The following is a 19,047-nucleotide window of genomic DNA, read 5'->3' as shown; positions in this document are numbered from 1 at the left end:
CAAACGGGAGGCTGGTCAGGATTGAGGGGTCAGTCTCAGCTTGGAGAATGACCTCCTATGACATGGCCAAGAAGGTCTAGTTGGATCTGCGGACCACCCTACCTGTGTAATTGTTCTGGGCACCCACTTTAGGTACAGGCCAACATCTCTCTGATAAATCCTCCAAAGGAACACCCTACCTCAACAATGTATCCATGAGTGATAGATGCAAAAAGGCTAAGTAAAAATCAACAATAATTAGAACCAAAAAAATGCTTCAAAATCAACCCAAGCAGAAGAAAACATTTTTAGAAAAAAAAGTTAAATGTGCTTGCCTACCTGAGGGTGATGCTGCTTTAAGAGGTATGAGAACACACTTCCTGTGTTTTCTTACCGCTTATTCCGCCATGCCTGTTGCAATGGAGCAAAGCAGTGCAACTCGTGGGCAGATGGGCAACTTCCCTAGGATGTCCCAAAGAAGGCTTATGTTAGGATGAGACGTGAAGGCTCAGTTAGGGCGCTTGAGAGTTGCAAGCTAGCCAGGAAGGATCTAAAGGGAGAGCTTAGAGCGAGGAGAGGACACGAGAAGTCATTGGCGGATAGGATCAAGGAAAACCCTAAGGCTTTCTATAGGTATATCAGGAATAAAAGAATGACTAGAGTTAGATTAGGGCCAATCAAGGATAGTAGTGGGAAGTTGTGTGTGGAATCAGAGGAGATGGGGGAAGCGTTAAATGAATATTTTTCGTCAGTATTTACAGTAGAGAAAGAAAATGTTGTCGAGGAGAATACTGAGATTCAGACTACTAGGCTAGATGGGATTGAGGTTCACAAGGAGGAGGTGTTAGCAATTTTGGAAAGTGTGAAAATAGATAAGTTCCCTGGGCCAGATGGGATTTATCCTAGGATTCTCTGAGAAGCCAGGGAGGAGATTGCAGAGCCTTTGTCCTTGATCTTTATGTCGTCATTGTCGACAGGAATAGTGCCGGAAGACTGGAGGATAGCAAATGTCCCCTTGTTCAAGAAGGGGAGTAGAGACAGCCCTGGTAATTATAGACCTGTGAGCCTTACTTCAGTTGTGGGTAAAATGTTGGAAAAGGTTAGAAGAGATAGGATTTATAATCATCTTGAAAAGAATAATTTCATTAGTGATAGTCAGCACAGTGTTGTGAAGGGTAGGTCATGCCTCACAAACCTTATTGAGTATTTCGAGAAGGTGACCAAACAGGTGGATGAGGGTAAAGCCGTGGATGTGGTGTATATGGATTTCAGTAAGGCGTTTGATAAGGTTCCCCATGGTAGGCTATTGCAGAAAATACGGAAGTATGGGGTTGAAGGTGATTTAGTGCTTTGGATCAGAAATTGGCTAGCTGAAAGAAGACAGAGGGTGGTGGTTGATGGCAAATGTTCATCCTGGAGTTTAGTTACTAGTGGTGTACCGCAAGGATCTGTTTTGGGGCCACTGCTGTTTGTCATTTTTATAAATGACCTGGATGAGGGTGTAGAAGGGTGGGTTAGTAAATTTGCGGATGACACCAAGGTCGGTGGAGTTGTGGATAGTGCCGAAGGATGTTGTAGGTTACAGAGGGACATAGATAGGCTGCAGAGCTGGGCTGAGAGATGGCAAATGGAGTTTAATGAGGAAAAGTGTGACGTGATTCACTTTGGAAGGAGTAACAGGAATGCAGAGTACTGGACTAATGGGAAGATTCTTGGTAGTGTAGATGAGCAGAGAGATCTTGGTGTCCAGGTACATAAATCCCTGAAAGTTGCCACCCAGGTTAATAGGGCTGTTAAGAAGGCATATGGTGTGTTAGCTTTTATTAGTAGGGGGATCGAGTTTCGGAGCCACGAGGTCATGCTGCAGCTGTACGAAACTTTGGTGTGGCCGCACCTGGAGTATTGCGTGCAGTTCTGGTCACCGCATTATAGGAAGGATGTGGAAGCTTTGGAAAGGGTGCAGAGGAGATTTACTAGGATGTTGCCTGGTATGGAGGGAAGGTCTTACAAGGAAAGGCTGAGGGACTTGAGGTTGTTTTCGTGAGCGAAGGAGGAGAGGTGACTTAATAGAGACATATAAGATAATCAGAGGGTTAGATAGGGTGGATAGTGAGAGTCTTTTTCCTCGGATGGTGATGGCAAACACGAGGGGACATAGCTTTAAGTTGAGGGGTGATAGATATAGGACAGATGTCCAGAGGTAGTTACTTTACTCAGAGTAGTAGAGGCGTGGAACGCCCTGCCTGCAACAGTAGTAGACTCGCCAACTTTAAGGGCATTTAAGTGGTCATTGGATAGACATATGGATGAAAATGGAATAGTTTAGGTCAGATGGTTTCACAGGTCGGCGCAACATCGAGGGCCGAAGGGCCTGTACTGCGCTGTTATGTTCTATATAGTATTGAGACTTGAGCCATGAACTGCAAGGTTCTTTTGCTTCTGGTACCATGATCCTGGGATGCCACAAAACTAGCGGAACTAGCCTTGAGCTTTCCCTTCCCTTCTTGTGCTTTGTTTGCACCAATTATCAAACAAGGGAGCCTTACAATTTCAGATCCCTTATCCCTATTCATGATACTGAATTGGAAAGTCCTGATGCAAAATTGGGAATGAGGGGGTACACAAAATGTATGCTCCCAGGCTGCCTGTAACCTTGCATTCTGAAGCACAAATACAATACAGACCCTCTTAATAAAAAATAAAGACAGAAACTGCTGGAAGTACTCAGCAGGCCAGGCAATATCTGTGGAGAGAGAAACAGTGAATGTTTCGGGTTGATTTGTTTTTTGTTAAAATTCTGACAGGTTAGAAGCAAATAGAGGCAGGAAGGGGTGGAGAGGGAGGAGGGGGAAAAGAGCAAACGGGAGGTCTGTGATTGTAAAGAAGTCTGGAGAGATTTAATGACAATAGGGATGACGATGCAAGGCAAACAAAGATGGTAATGGGACAAGTAAACAAAAAATGGGTCTGGAGGAAATGTAAATGGCAATAGCAGAATCAACAGGTGCTGCCTTTATTAAAAAAGGGACAGTTTTTTTTTTGTTAAACTATTTCATTATGGCGCAGTTCAGCTGCATGTGTTTTTCTTAACTTTTTTTTTTGTCAAGTTCTCCCCAACTCCATGATTCATCAAAGGTACATTTTTTTTTTTCTGGCACAATGCCTGTTCTATATGCATCTAGTTTGAGTATTAGCTGGCTGACCACAAGCTTAATCCTGCCCTTCCCTGGCATCCATAGGTAGGAATTGGATTCTGATGACCCCCCCCTTAGCACCACCCCAGCTTAGATTGGCTAACTCAACAATCTAATTGTGACCTACCTGGTCTACATGGCAACTTGCTTCTCAGTAAAGTAATCTGTAAAACACTAAAACTTAGGGTCACCACTGAAGGTCCTAGAAAATATTGATAAATATATCTGCAATTTATGTGCAAATTCTGCTTTCAATTCTCTTTCGATAAATAGCATTCGAGAACTTGCAGCAGCAAAGATTGGGACATTGTTGCGCATTAGTGGGCAGGTGGTACGAACGCATCCTGTTCACCCTGAGTTGGTTACTGGTACCTTTCTATGTATGGACTGCCAGTCAGTTACCAAGGATGTGGAGCAGCAGTTCAAATACACACAGCCAGCCATCTGCAAGAACCTAATTTGCGCTAATTGCTGCAGGTTTATATTGGATACCAGCAAGTCTCGTTTTGTGGATTTTCAGAAGGTTAGTTTTGGAAATGTAGTGACTTAATTGTGAATTCCCCCTGTTCTCCCCCTCTCTCTGGTTGCACAGTCAACCTTGATGCTCACCACAACCTTTCTTCATATTTGAATGGAGCAAATGTTGACATGAACACAAGTAATTCTTTGGGACCGTAATTGTCAACTGTTGCACATCAGGTAGGTTACCTTGACTTGTGTTAAAAGGCCAATAAAGTCCAATTGAAGTAATTTTGTTCAAAATACTGCCCCATATTTTTAAATTATAAAAATATCCATTCCCTGTTTTTATTTTAAAGAAAAATCAAATTTGCTTCCCCAACCTAATCTTTAAGATTTGCTGTCAGGATCATGAGGTCATCAAAACTTCTGATTGGTGTAGAAGTCAATCTGGAGCCATCTGATCCCTGAAATATGAAACTCACAAAGTATGTTATCTACCCAGGCTCATGTCTTTGTGTTGCTAATCCCTGTTGATTGTGCTTCTTTTTGAAGTTTTTGCTATACAGCTACTTGTCCAGTTTATACTAGAGTGGATGTCCTTTTATTTTACCTGTTGGCTCATATAGGCTGAATTGTTTGCAGTTACCTGGGTCAGTTGTGTTACTCTTTGCAAATAGATAGTTTTCCTGCTTTGAATCCTGTGACACTTTGCTAATGCTGAGCAATTCCTCTATGGAAATGGTCTATGCTCCATGTATATATGATGATTTCTCCTTCATCTAAAAATGAGTAAATTAATACTCAGCGGCCCTTAAACTGACTTTGTGGCAGAGTGGATAAAGGAAGTTGCAGTGTCATTGGTAAAGTTAGTAGCTTGTTTTCTTTTTTAAACATGTCTTGCACTCTTCCTGCTCCTGGAAGACTTCAGCCTTAACCAAAATCCATAACTTGGGGCACCTGCGGCCCTTCTTATCTGATAACTGGCTTCTGGCCAGCTGTTCCAAACCACTGTTCTTTACTTCAGACTGCTGCAGGTCTGTGTCTGTGGCTTCATTCTTGCCCCTTCCCTAACCATGTCTTGGAAGCTTTTATATTTCAAAATATTTTTCCCTAAACGTTGTTATTGCCATAGATTTCTTCAAGACTTTTTTTTCCCCAGTGCCTCTTATCCAGAGCTATTTTTCTCCCATGACAGAATGTCTTGAGACCATGCTGACTTCAAATAAATTTAAATGGCGCTGAAGTAAACACACCAGCCCTCCTCCAAAATATGGAAATGTGAAAAAATAGGATATGGTTCAAGCCTGAGACTGCCCTGCACACAATTGTACCTTGGCAGGGGAAAGTCTTGAATGCAAGCTGAGCCTATCCCTAAATGCCAAAGCAGGGAATCTTCATGTTGTACACCAGCATCAAGAAGTCTAATGGGCAAATGAGTTACTTGCCTGATCCTCAAATGGGAAAAAGTGGTGCAGAACAATCCTGGAAAACTGAAAGGGAAAAGTTAACTTGCAGCTCGGGGAAAATTATACTTTTATTCTTAGCGGGAGTGACTATGACTCTTAATGTTTATATTTATATAAATATAAACATATGTTATAGGTACGAATTCAAGAAACTCGGGCAGAGCTTCCTCGAGGCAGCATTCCACATAGTGTGGAGGCCATAATGAGAGCAGAGGCTGTGGAAATGGCTCAGGCTGGGGACAGATGTGACTTCACTGGTACACTGATTGTAGTCCCAGATGTTAACCAACTAGCTACACCAGGTATGAAAATGTAAACTTATTAAAATGGCAACAGCCATCCACTATACTGGAGTTAAAGGCATTCCAATTAAGCAATTACAATTTATTATTTGCACATTGCAATGCAACAAATATATATTTTCAAAATCAGGTTGTGTTTATATGAACTTTGGTAACATAATGCTGTTTAGAAGAAACAAGGTATCTGTTTTGCTCCCAGTCTGTTATACATATCCTTTTACATGATTTGAGAGATGGTGCAGGAAGGAGGGGTTCAGATTTTTGGGACATTGGGACCGGTTCTGGGGGAGGTGGGACTATTACAAATTGGATGGTCTACACCTGGGCCGGACTGGAACCAATGTCCTTGGAGGTGCTTTTGCTAACGCTGTTGGGGAGGGTTTAAACTAATGTGGCAGGGGGATGGGAACCAGTTGAGGTCAGTTGACAGTAAGGAGGTAGTAACAAAAGCCTGTAAGGAACTAGATAATGAAGTCAGTGTGACTAAGGGGAAGAGCAGGCAGGGAGCAGATGATGAATATAAAGGGACTGGTGGTCTGAGGTGCATTTGTTTTAATGCAAGAAGTGTAGTTGGTAAGGCAGATGAACTTAGGGCTTGGATTGGTACCTGGGAGTATGATATTGCTATTACTGAGACTTGGTTGAGGGAAGGGCATGATTGGCAACTAAATATCCCAGGATATCGATGCTTCAGGCGGGATAGAGAGGGAGGTAAAAGGGGTGGAGGAGTTGCATTACTGGTCAAAGAGGATATCACAGCTGTGCTGAAGGAGGGCACTATGGAGGACTCGAGCAGTGAGGCAATATGGACAGAACTCAGAAATAGGAAGGGTGCGGTAACAATGTTGGGGCTGTACTACAGGCCTCCCAACAGCGAGCGTGAGATAGAGGTACAAATATGTAAACAGATTATGGAAAGATGTAGGAGCAACAGGGTGGTGGTGATAGGAGATTTTAATTTTCCCAACATTGACTGGGATTCGCTTAGTGTTAGAGGTCCAGATGGAGCAGAATTTGTAAGGAGCATCCAGGAGGGTTTTCTAGAGCAGTATGTAAATAGTCCAACTCGGGAAGGGGCCATACTGGACCTGGTGTTGGGGAATGAGCCCGGCCAGGTTGTTGAAGTTTCAGTAGGGGACTACTTTGGGGATAGTGATCACAATTCCGTAAGCTTTAAAATACTCATGGACAAAGACGAGAGTGGTCCTAAAGGAAGAGTGCTAAATTGGGGGAAGGCCAACTATACCAAAATTCGGCAGGAGCTGGGAAATGTAGATTGGGAGCAGCTGTTTGAAGGTAAATCCACATGTGATATGTGGGAGGCTTTTAAAGAGAGGTTGATTAGCGTGCAGGAGAGACATGTTCCTGTGAAAATGAGGGATAGAAATGGCAAGATTAGGGAACCATGGATGACAGGTGAAATTGTGAGACTAGCTAAGAGGAAAAAGGAAGCATACATAAGGTCTAGGCGGCTGATGAAAGACGAAGCTTTGAAAGAATATCGGGAATGTAGGACCAATCTGAAACGAGGAATTAAGAGGGCTAAAAGGGGTCATGAAATATCTTTAGCAAACAGGGTTAAGGAAAATCCCAAAGCCTTTTATTCATATATAAGGAGAAAGAGGGTAACTAGAGAAAGGATTGGCCCACTAAAGGACAAAGGAGGAATGTTATGCTTGGACTCAGAGAAAATGGGTGAGATTCTAAACGAGTACTTTGCATCGGTATTCACCGAGGAGAGGGACATGACGGATGTTGAGGTTAGGAACAGATGTTTGATTACTCTAGGTCAAGTCGGCATAAGGAGTGAGGAAGTGTTGGGTATTCTAAAGGGCATTAAGGTGGATAAGTCCCCAGGTCCGGATGGGATCTATCCCAGGTTACTGAGGGAAGCGAGAGAGGAAATAGCTGGGGCCTTAACAGATATCTTTGCAGCATCCTTAAACACGGGTGAGGTCCCGGAGGACTGGAGAATTGCTAATGTTGTCCCCTTGTTTAAGAAGGGTAGAAGGGATAATCCAGGTAATTATAGACCGGTGAGCCTGACGTCAGTGGTAGGGAAGCTGCTGGAGAAGATACTGAGGGATAGGATCTATTCCCATTTGGAAGGAAATGGGCTCATCAGTGATAGGCAACATGGTTTTGTACAGGGAAGGTCATGTCTTACCAACTTAATAGAATTCTTTGAGGAAGTGACAAAGTTGATTGAGGGAAGGGCTGTCGATGTCATATACATGGACTTCAGTAAGGCGTTTGATAAGGTTCCCCATGGCAGGCTGATGGAGAAAGTGAAGGCGCTTGGGGTCCAAGGTGTACTCGCTCGATGGATAAATAACTGGCTGGGCAACAGGAGACAGAGAGTAGCAGTAGAAGGGAGTTTCTCAAAATGGAGACGTGTGACCAGTGGTGTTCCACAGGGATCCGTGCTGGGACCACTGTTGTTTGTGATATACATTAATGATTTGGAGGAAAGTATAGGTGGACTGATTAGCAAATTTGCAGACGACACTAAGATTGGTGGAGTAGCAGATAGTGAAGGGGACTGTCAGAGAATACAGCAGAATATAGATAGATTGGAGAGTTGGGCAGAGAAATGGCAGATGGTGTTCAATCAGGGCAAATGCGAGGTGATGCATTTTGGAAGATCCAATTCAAGAGTGAACTATACAGTAAATGGAAAAGTCCTGGGGAAAATTGATGTCCAGAGAGATTTGGGTGTTCAGGTCCACTGTTCCCTGAAGGTGGCAACGCAGGTAAATAGAGTGGTCAAGAAGGCATACGGCATGCTTTCCTTCATCGGACGGGGCATTGAGTACAAGAGTTGGCATGTCATGTTACAGTTGTATAGGACTTTGGTTCGGCCACATTTGGAATACTGCGTACAGTTCTGGTCGCCACATTATCAAAAGGATGTGGATGCTTTGGAGAGGGTGCAGAGGAGGTTCACCAGGATGTTGCCTGGTATGGAGGGCGCTAGCTATGAAGAGAGGTTGAGCAGATTAGGATTATTTTCATTAGAAAGACGGAGGTTGAGGGGGGACCTGATTGAGGTGTACAAAATCATGAGAGGTATAGACAGGGTGGATAGCAAGAGGCTTTTTCCCAGAGTGGGGGTTTCAATTACTAGAGGACACGAGTTCAAAGTGAAAGGGGAAAAGTTTAGGGGGGATATGCGTGGAAAGTTCTTTACGCAGAGGGTGGTGGGCACCTGGAACGCATTGCCAGCGGAGGTGGTAGATGCGGGCACGATGGATTCTTTTAAGATGTATCTAGACAGATACATGAATGGGCAGGAAGAAAAGAGATACAGAACCTTAGAAAATAGGCGACATGTTTAGAGAGAGGATCTGGATCGGCGCAGGCTTGGAGGGCCGAAGGGCCTGTTCCTGTGCTGTAATTATCTTTGTTCTTTGATCTACTTTCATCTTCACCTTCTATCTGCATCCTCTTCTGAATCAGGAATTCTTCAAATGCTCTTTTTGAATATTTCTAACAGATTGATATTGCACTAGATGGCAGTCTATTCCAGAAGCTTGAAGTTCCTCAAGTTACCTGATTCCTCCTTTTATTATGTTAATGTTGTACAAAATTGCTCTCTAGCTCTATTTGTATAGCATGTGTCTATAATATCACATTTTATGGATGTCACACCTGAAAGTGTGGTCTCGGAGCACTGAAATTGATGCATGGCACTTGAGGTGCAAAGAGCAAAACAATGGTTCAAATAAGCACTTATCAGTTAAATTATAAGTCTATTTAATATGGATCAATGTGATGCAATATATTTTGGGAAGAAAAAGCAGGAATGGGATGACATACTCAACTTAAAAAAAACTGACTGAACTTAAGGGTTCAAATACCAAATTCCCTGAATTGTGTGAATGCAGGCATAAAACCATTAGAAAATGTATTGGCATTTTTGGTTTTCATAAATGGGGGACAATGCGAAAGAAGTAATGCAATTACACCAAAAATTGGTTAGGCTGCAGTGTAGTTTTGACTTTCATTTTAGAAAAGATATTAAAACCATAGAGCTTTACCAGATGTTGCCAGAGGTGCAACACTTGTTATGAGAGGCATGAGACACTGGGACTATTTTCATTGGAGCAGAGAAGGCTCAGAAACAATTTAATAGAGGCCTTTAAAATACCAAGGGTTTTGGTGGTAAATAGGGAAGCTCTGATTCCTCTTTAGTGAATCAGGGTAGGGGTGGGGGTGGGTTGGTAGGTGGGAGACAGCATCAAAATTTTAAAAAAACTGCTAGGAGTGAAGAGAGGTGAGCAGAAAATTCTTATGTGCAAGGTTGTTGGAAATTGAAATGCTTTTCCACAGAATGGTTGAGACTGAGATCATTGCATCTTGAGAGAAAATTTGATAAATATTTGAATCTGAAGATGACTGAAGAGAGTGTAGAGAAGTGGGGTTAGTTTTTGATTCCTTTAGTAAAGAGTCAGCACAGATATGATGGACCAAATGGTGGTCTCCTGTGCTGTAGATTTATGTGCTTCATTCTGGAAGTAAAAGGGGAAGTAGGGAAAGGAAAACGCTCAATCCTTTTAAATAATTTGGAAAAGGAAGGTTTTGGGAAGAGCAAACTATAAATAATGTCCTTGCATCTTGAGCAGGTACTGCAAATCCAGTACAGGAGGTCAAAAGAAAAAAAAACACTAACTGAGACTTGGGGAAGGGAGGAAGGAAAGACCAGAAGAAAAGCTACTTGTAACTTGTTTGCAAAGTGGTAGATAATACACTACATCTTGAAGGCCTGTATCTCTCAGTATGGTGTACTGCATTTTTTAAACTGCTCATTATCTGACCTATTGCTTCAATAAATTTGCAGTACAGCAGAGGGTGAACCACTGTCCAGTTTAAGCTGCAGTGAGCAAGGTAAATATCAGAAACTGCCCTCCAGGTTTCAAGTTGACACAAGCAGTATGGTAATTAAATAACTAAACTACTCAAAAACAAACTGTATCCCACCTCTAAACTAGTACTGGCTTGTATTATCTACATCACCCTGCAAACTAATTTTAGACTAGCTAGCAGAAATGTATTCTTCCTGTGAAGAAAAGCAAGTATTGGTGCAAAATGGTGTATATAAATTAAACTTTTACTGTAAATGCTTAGGTAAAAGTCTTTATAAATGTTTGTTTTGGCTATCGAAACCATTTTCCAAATTTTTGGCAGAAAAGTGTTTTTCCCCATCTCTTGCTGGTCATTAAAATGTTTTGTATCAAAATCAGGTACAAGGGCAGAGACAAGTAGTTGTGTTTCAGGTGTGCAAGGATCTGAGCTTGATAGCATACAGGGCCTGAAAGCTCTGGGAGTTTGAGATCTTTCCTACAAGTTGGCTTTCTTGGCTTGTTACGTGGCACCTACTAACCCACGGGTAAGAGCAGTGAGATAATTGTTGTTGTAAGACCAAAGTCAGGATGGAAAGGATTTGTGTTTTAATTAAGTCATATTAAAAATGCTGATTTTAAATCCCTTCTTACAGTCCAGGTTGCATTAGCTGAGAAGCCAACAAGTCTATTTTGTGCCTAACTTAATATTACATGATATACCAAAGATTTATCCTTGAACTCCCCTCCCCTCATTTCTTAACATGCTGCCTCTTGGTGACATCTTTGAAGACACCCAGAACTACCTCTCCTCCACCTCTTGATCCTTTTTACTGCCGCTGTGTTGACACTGCTTGTCTGACATCCAGTCCTGGATAAGCTACAGTTTCCTCTAATTACACATAGAGAAGACCGAGGCCATTGCGTCAGCCCCTATCACAGCTCTGTTTCCTAGCCACTGGTTTCACTATCCTCACTGGCCAATATCTTCAGCTGAACCGGACTGTTCATAACCTTGGTGTCCTGTTTGAGCCCAAGTTGTGCTTGTACCGCAGATGGTCTCAATCACAGAGATCGCCACCTCCCACATCAAAAATTATCTATCTCTATCCCTACCTCATCCATACCTTTGTCATCAGCAGACTTGACTATTCCAAAGCCCTGCTGGCTGCCCTCCATCCATCTCTCTTCCATACTTGAGCTCATCCAAAACTCCTTGCCTGTACACTAACCCACAAATCCTGCTCACCCATCACCCTGTACTTGCTGACCTATAGTTGGTTCCTGATCCTCTCCCACAACACTTCAGATTTAAAAATCCCATCCTCTAGTTCAAATCTCTTCATTACTTCTCCCCTCCTATTTCTGTAACCTCCCCAAGTCCTACATCCCTCAGAAATGTTTTCTTCCAACTTTGGCTTCTTGCACCTTCACCATTTATTCACCCTACCATCAGTGACCATGCCTTCAGCCATCTAGATCCTGAGTGCTCTACTTCAATCTGTGAACCTCTGAATCTTCTAAGATTATCAATAAAACATCTCCTTTGATCAAGCTTTGGCTACCCCTTCTAATATCTTGTTTGGCTTGGCCTATTTTTGTTTGATTATGCTACTATGCAGCTTAGGATATTTTCCTATGTTAAATGTACTGTATATGTCTGCCAATTCCTGGGGTACATTCTCACTAGTCTGGCTTCTACATAATTGCAATGTTTTTCTTTGGCTAGTTTTTTTTAAATTTTGAAGGGTTATGCAGACACATTTAGACAGCTGTTACACTAGCTAGGCAGTGCTTGCAGGAGAGTACATTTGGTTTGCTGCCATGCTACTGGGACCATTGCATATTTAAGGTTTGAAATCATTTGCTTGGTCTAGCTGGGCTAAGGTGTGCAGAAATCTGCCCAGGATAAACTTGTACTATTAGTTGAGATCAGGGTCTTTGTCCTTGCCTAACTTCGAGCAGGGCACTGCTGTTCACATCTGCCTCCTCCTGCATTTGTTTCATTGAATTAACTTTGCTAAATATACTGACACTTCGGCTATATGTGGATCATACGTGTGCAGAAATTGGTGCCAGTTTGTATAACAATCTTGCCAACAGGAACTTAGCCTAAGTTTTCTAAGAATGCATTAGTGTTTTCTGGAACATTTAAAACCTGTGTAAAATGAGCAGAAATCAGCATAAACTATTGGGGCCCAAGGAAAGCATTGAACATGTGCCATCTTCCTCCTTCAGTTCCCTCTTTTACTGATTTGAAGACATCAAACTATCATTTATGCACATTAAGTACAGCATGTATTAAAAAAATAAAACTGGATACTTTTATCTTTTTAATATAATAGATTCTGATGTCATATTAAAACAAGGATATAGAAATACAGTGCAGATGTCAGTAATGAGCAATACAATAAATTATTGTTACTCCGTATTAATCGCTAGAAATCCTAACTAAGGATCTTGCTATAACTAGAATTTAGGATGTAAGTTTATATTTGTTCCAAACAGGTGTAAATGCAGGAAACTAGAGTTCTCTTGTCTTTTTCTTGGGGTTTGGCTATATTAATGAGCCAAGTGGGGTTTTGGCAGAGAGAACCCAAACGCAAAGTACAAATGAATGAGGAAATTCATGTGTACAAATATTTTGGCATAAATCAGTTGTGCAGTACACTTCCACTGTTCCATCCTCAGTCCAAAGCTTTCTAGAAAATTTCAGACTATGTGCTTATGAATTGTGTGGGTGAAATTATAGGTAACTATTTTCAGATTTAATTCTGTTAAATATAATTTTGAGGGAATGCAAGTTTCTCATTTAACTTAATGACAGCGTGTGCTTTTTTTCCCCCCCTCCTTTACCTTGATGAATTCTAAAGTTTGGTGGGTCAGCGTTCAGAGAGGAAAATCAGACAGCAGAAAACATCAAAAACCAAATGACTCTGCAGGAGTAGGAAAAAGTGTTTGAAATGAGTCAGGATAAAAACTTGTATCACAATATTTGCACTAGCCTTTACCCGACTATTCATGGTAAGTGACCCTCTAGTTTAGCCAGAGCATGAAAAGCATTTCTACAGGATTGTTAAAAGTCAACAGTAACAAAGCTGACCCATTTTAATTGTTTTCCAACTATAAAATACTTAAAATCCAGAGTATTTCAATATCTTGTTGCTATTTATACTGCAGCACAACTTCAAGTAGTAGTTAGTGTTGCCCTGGATTCCCAATGGTTGTTGACTGGAGTAAGGGGAGGGACAGAATCCAAAATTGTACTGAATTAAATATTTGAATGTTGCTGTGCCTAATTTTATTTTTCACAACCACTTCCTCCTAAATATTGGAAAAGCTATGTCCAGGCCACTGAGTGAACATCTAATATATTCAAAATAAAAATGTCTGCATTCCAAACTAACTGGACTAGTCAGTGGTGCTGTGAATATGGCATCCAATCCTTCACCCCCAAGTGAGGAAATATTTAGCCCTCCCTTTTTATCCTTCTCCCTTTCCCCCACCCCATCCTGCCACCAAACTGTTGAACAGGTTTACAATCTATATCAACCATTTCCCCCCACTGCCTGGAATATGAGTGGAACCCTCCCACTACACACAATGAACATAAAGGAACGGAGCAACCTCTCAAATTGTTGGAAGGCAATGATCAAAGACAGCAAGTCCAAGTAGCTGACTAACGTGAGGAATTCCCAGTATCTGAGCAAAACAGTTGCTCCTCGCAGACTAATCATAGACTGCTTCATTTTCCCCTGTTACAGATGGCTGGCTCGTCAGTGCCTCAATCCTCCACTGAGTGGAGTTTGCCTTTCTCAATACTGCCTTCATTCCCCCTACTCTGCTCCTGTTTCCTTCCTCTCCTCTCTCTATTCCTTCCATCCATGCTTCACCTTTCTCAGTTTGCTTCCTGCTTCCCCCCTCCACTTGACCTTATTGGTTCCCATTGTTCTCCCTCCACCCCCCCCATTGAACTCTTGACCTTTTAAAATTCAAATTGATCTCGAGTACCTATGTACAACATATTAGATTGACGTGTTTCAAAAGCCTTATTCTGTTAATTATTTCACACCAGAAACTACTTAGTTATAAATTCCGTATGGGTAAATGTATAGGGTAAAAACTCATGCAATTTAAGGAGTGCAATTTCAGAATGCTTAATCGTTATGTATATTATCTCTAAATAATTTCTAACTAATTCCTCTTTAATGGAATTTTCACTTTCAACAAAATCCTGAAGTACAGATTAGAAAATGAGAACATCATTCTACAATTTGAAAGTTGATGAATAATTGGCTAGTAAGAGTTCTAATTCCTGTAAAGATGGAAGTATTATAGATTGTGCAGTGTATGTTGATTATTCTGTATATGGAATTAATTGGGTATCAAACACCCAAAGTACACTTGATACTATGGCTTGTATTAAATTCGGACCAGCTTTCCAATTGCATTGTAGACTAATTTCATGGGTTTATGGTGAGCAGCACTAAGTAATTAAGTGGTACTTAAAAATGTGTGATTTCTTCCAATTATTTCTTATAACTAAGATATTTCTTTTTCAGGTAGTGATGAAATTAAGAGAGGAATCTTATTGATATTTGGTGGGGTTGCAAAGACTACGAAAGATGGTATTTCACTTCGTGGTGATATTAATATCTGTATTGTTGGTGACCCCAGCACATCCAAGTTTCTTAAGCAACATGATTTAAAAAAAAAAATACAATTTTTGTCCTGCTGTTGTTGATGGATCACTTTCATGAAAATAACTAAATTGCACAGAGAAATCTCTCACTCCATTCTTGGGCCTGCTGTCACCATCTTTAGTTCCATGTGCAATTCAAAGATGATGAGACTTCCAACATGGTTTGATGAGAAATATCACTGCCAATTCTTTTGAAATGACTTCAAACACTGATTTGCTGCATGAATGTCTTTAAGATAAATTGCACACCTACGTGGAGTATCACTAAATACCTGTGAAGAATTATTTAGCTTTTTCTGTGGTTGTTATCCTGGAAATGGGAAAAGTTGCTTACAGGGAATATTAAGCCAGGCATTGTAAAGGGTATAATTGAATGTGAGTGCAGTATGTAGAATTACATAGAATGCGCAGCACCGAGGCATTCTATTTGGTACAACTGGTCCATACTGGTGTTTATACTTCACACCAAACTCCTCCCACTCCCTTCATCAATCCTATTAGCATAACCTTTAATTCCTTTCACACTCCTGTTTATCTAGATTTTCCTTAAATAAATCTGTTTTTCATCTCAACTATTCCTTGTGGTAGCACGTTTCAAATTCTAGCTACTCTACGGGTAAAGATGTTTATCCTAAAACCCTATTGGATTTATTAGTGTAGGTGTAATCATTTTGACTCCTGGTGCCTCTTTTGTTTCTATTCAGCTTCATGCTCAGCTTGATATATCTTTAAAAACATAATTGAAGTAGAAAGAACATATTTACTGTCCATTCTTAGATGTCATGAGAAGGGGATGGTGGAATTCTTGTTGAATCGTTGAAGTCCGTATGATGGTACTCCCATGATGGTGTTAAGTAGTGAATTCCAGGATATTGATCAAGCAATGCAAAGGAATTGTGTTATATATCCCAATCAGGATAGTATGCAACTTGGAGGCAGTCTAGCAGATAATGGTATCCCTACTGGCGTTTCGGGGTGGCGCAGTGGTTAGCACCACAGCCTCCCAGCTCCAGCGACCCAGATTCAGTTCTGGGTACTGCCTGTGCGGAGTTTGCAAGTTCTCCCTGTGACCGCGTGGGTTTCTGCTGGGTGCTCTGGTTTCCTCCCACAGCCAAAGACTTGCAGGTTGATAGGTAAATGGGCCATTGTAAATTGCCCTTAGTGTAGGTAGGTGGTAGGAGAATGGTGGGGATGTGGTAGAGAATATGGGGTTAATGTAGGATTAGTATAAATGGGTGGTTGTTGGTCGGCACAGACTTGGTGGGCCGAAGGGCCTGTTTCAGTGCTGTATCTCTAAATAAAATAATAAAAAAACTTATGCTGAAGAGATGGTAGTCCTTTTGTTTGGCGAGATGTCCCAAAGTTGAATAGTTGGATGCCCCTCAGTCTTTCTGGGCGAGGTTGATGAACAGTCTGTTTTGGATAGGCATTCAAAGAAATTCAACTGCAGAAGCTTCACATAGGTATTCCATCAGATGTGCAGCAACAGGCGTCAGTTCTCATTAAATGCAAACGTCCTTTTTAAAACTACAAGGTTTCTGCAAGCATTCAGGATTTTTTAAAAATGCAGGGGGAAAGAGTACCACTTCATACAAGCTTTTGCTTTTCACTAGTAGAGATTCTTCAGAGAGGTAACAGTTATCTGTTTTCTCTTATCTCCAGGCTGGTCCATATGCAGATTCTGATTGCCTGCTTTTAGTCCAAAAACCAGCATCTTTTAACAGTTCAAAGTGAAACTAACTTCCAAGCAAGTCTCATGCTAAGTTATAAATTCTCTCTTGTCACAACAAATGGGTAGCCCTTAGGTCAAAACCCCCTGCTATATCTACTGGAAATCACAGGCTTTCCAGAAAAACTTGTTTACTGGTCAACCACCTTTAAAAACAAAATACCCAAATGCCTCTTCAGTTTTAAAAATACAGATTCCAAGTTTTAACAAAAAATATATAGCAATTCCGTAACACAACCACAACCATCTTCATTTGTGTTAACTATGACTCCGGCTGTTGTAGAATTTTCTTCATGGCCCGTTCGGACCTTGATTTTTTCCTAGAGCTCCCTGATTCAGCATTAAGATTTTGCATCTGTATTTGGCTGTGATGGCACCTGGAGCTGAGTGATTTTTGACAGAAATCAAACTGAGCATCAGTGTGCATGTTTATTACTGAATAAGTATCACTTGATGGCACAAGGGGTAATGAGTTATATGTTCTCTCCAAGTAGTATTAATGATTTTGGCATAAATGAGATGGAGGTCTTAGGCTAAAAGAGCCCAAATCAAATAAACTTGAAGAAATGGATGGTATCTATCCCAGAGCACTGAGGGGTTGAAATTTGTATGTCATTAACCCTTATGAGGGAACTACTGAAATCTAGCAATGTGCCAGTACATTGGAAATAGGCTAACATGGTTTCCATTTTCTAAAAGGTGACTAAACAATATTTAATTTAAACTTTTACTTTTTGTCGTCTCCTTCTTCTTAATCCAATCTTCTTTCCTATCTCTTCTTTTATCTATCCCTGATTTGACTTCCTGTCGACCTCCTTCTCAGTCATTCCTTTTTCTTTCCAGATCTTTAAATCTCATTGGTTAAAGTGATAGACTGTTGGTCCCACCATTCATTTCAGGTCCCATGTGCTCCGTTGCCCTTGCTGTATCATTATATCATTATCACCTCATCCTTCCAGTAAGTTACGGCACAAATTGTACGCGAGCTGAAGGGTGCAAGAAAGGTCTAATGGCAGATGCTGCAAGATTTGGTCCAATGTGTTTTAGAACCCACAAGGGATGGGCCACACTGGATTTATTGAGTATCAAACTAGATTTAGTTAATACTCTTGGAGTAAATGAGCTTCTTGCAAATATTGACAGTAATATGATTTTGAGAGGGGAAAGGAAAAGTTACAAACCAAAGTTTTAACCTTAAATTAGTGTTACGACCAAGTGAGAAAGGGATCTAGGGTTCCCTCTCTACCTTCACCTGGTCTGACCGTAACAGGGATTAATTTTAAATGCACCATTTTTTTTAAACTTCCCCCTTAATGAATCCTTGTTCACTATCTTCCAATTATAAGGCAAAGAAACTCGCCAAACAGGTTTTCTTAGTTTTAAAGAAAAAATGTTGAACTTTATTAAACTTAAACTCTAATTCGGTTAATGCCTACGGCTTCGCGATGCACCCACGCTAGCATGCATACGCGATACACACATGCAGATAGAGATGGGAAAGAGCAGAAGCAATAAAGTGGAAAAGTTTTTGAGGCAATATCTGAAGATGGTTTTGGTTACTGTTCTTCGAGCTCACTGTAAAGTCCTTGATTGTAGGTAGGTCTTGCTTTTTGTTGGGGCCCAGTATTCTTCTTAAACCTTGTTCCATGTAGGAGATTTTTCTCTTTGGGTTCGTTCATGTGTCCTCAGTGGGTCCAGAGGCTTGAGAAAGAGATGGAAGCAGGCAGGAGAGGTCTTCTCACTCCAGGAGAAAACCATGGGTTTTTTTGTTCAATAATCTGTGGCTAGTTCAGAAAATCCTGGACCAGCCAGTTAGTCATGTGACCAGCTGGTTTAACCAGTCCTGACTTTTGTGGATTGTATCACCTTAGTCTCTGGAATGCTCGTACTTACACCTTCAATGTCTGGTGATCAAAATCCATTGTGGGTCGAATGTGTCAGGGAATGGTCCTTTGACACCGCAAGCACTGTCTGTTGATATGTAAATATTTTTCAGCTAAGTATCTGGCAGCCCTGTAACAGGCCTTCTCTTCCTAGCAACAGTTTAAAATCAATGTTCATATGACAAAATTAATATGCCTTATTCTTGGCAGGTGGGGGCCTGCATGACAATTAGGCAAGCTACTTGAAAATAAGTTAAGTGGGGCAACATGATAAAACAATTAAAAGGCAAATTTAGCAATGGTTGTAATTATTTTTTCAATGATCAACAATTGGAATGGATTCCAGATATAGTAGTGCAGGTGAAGAAAGGGAGAGCTTGTAATTACATGACTGTTTTCACAAGCTCAGATCCTAAACTGCTTCACAGTAAATCAAACACTTTTGAGGTGTACTTACTGTTGTAATGTAGCAAAATTTGGCAGCCAATT

The 19,047-nt window shown here is 41.1% G+C and overlaps 1 pseudogene; it reads left to right on the top strand.

Annotated features, from left to right (window-relative positions):
• The window catches only part of LOC137379973 (maternal DNA replication licensing factor mcm6-like), a 95,982-nt pseudogene that overhangs the window by 15,183 nt on the left and 61,752 nt on the right, over positions 1-19,047 (top strand).

This window comes from Heterodontus francisci, chromosome 2 (genome assembly GCF_036365525.1).
Source record: "Heterodontus francisci isolate sHetFra1 chromosome 2, sHetFra1.hap1, whole genome shotgun sequence".
Taxonomy (NCBI): Eukaryota; Metazoa; Chordata; class Chondrichthyes; order Heterodontiformes; family Heterodontidae; genus Heterodontus; species Heterodontus francisci.
The sequence above is the reverse complement of the archived record's forward strand: the minus strand, read 5'-3'. Positions and strand labels throughout refer to the sequence as shown.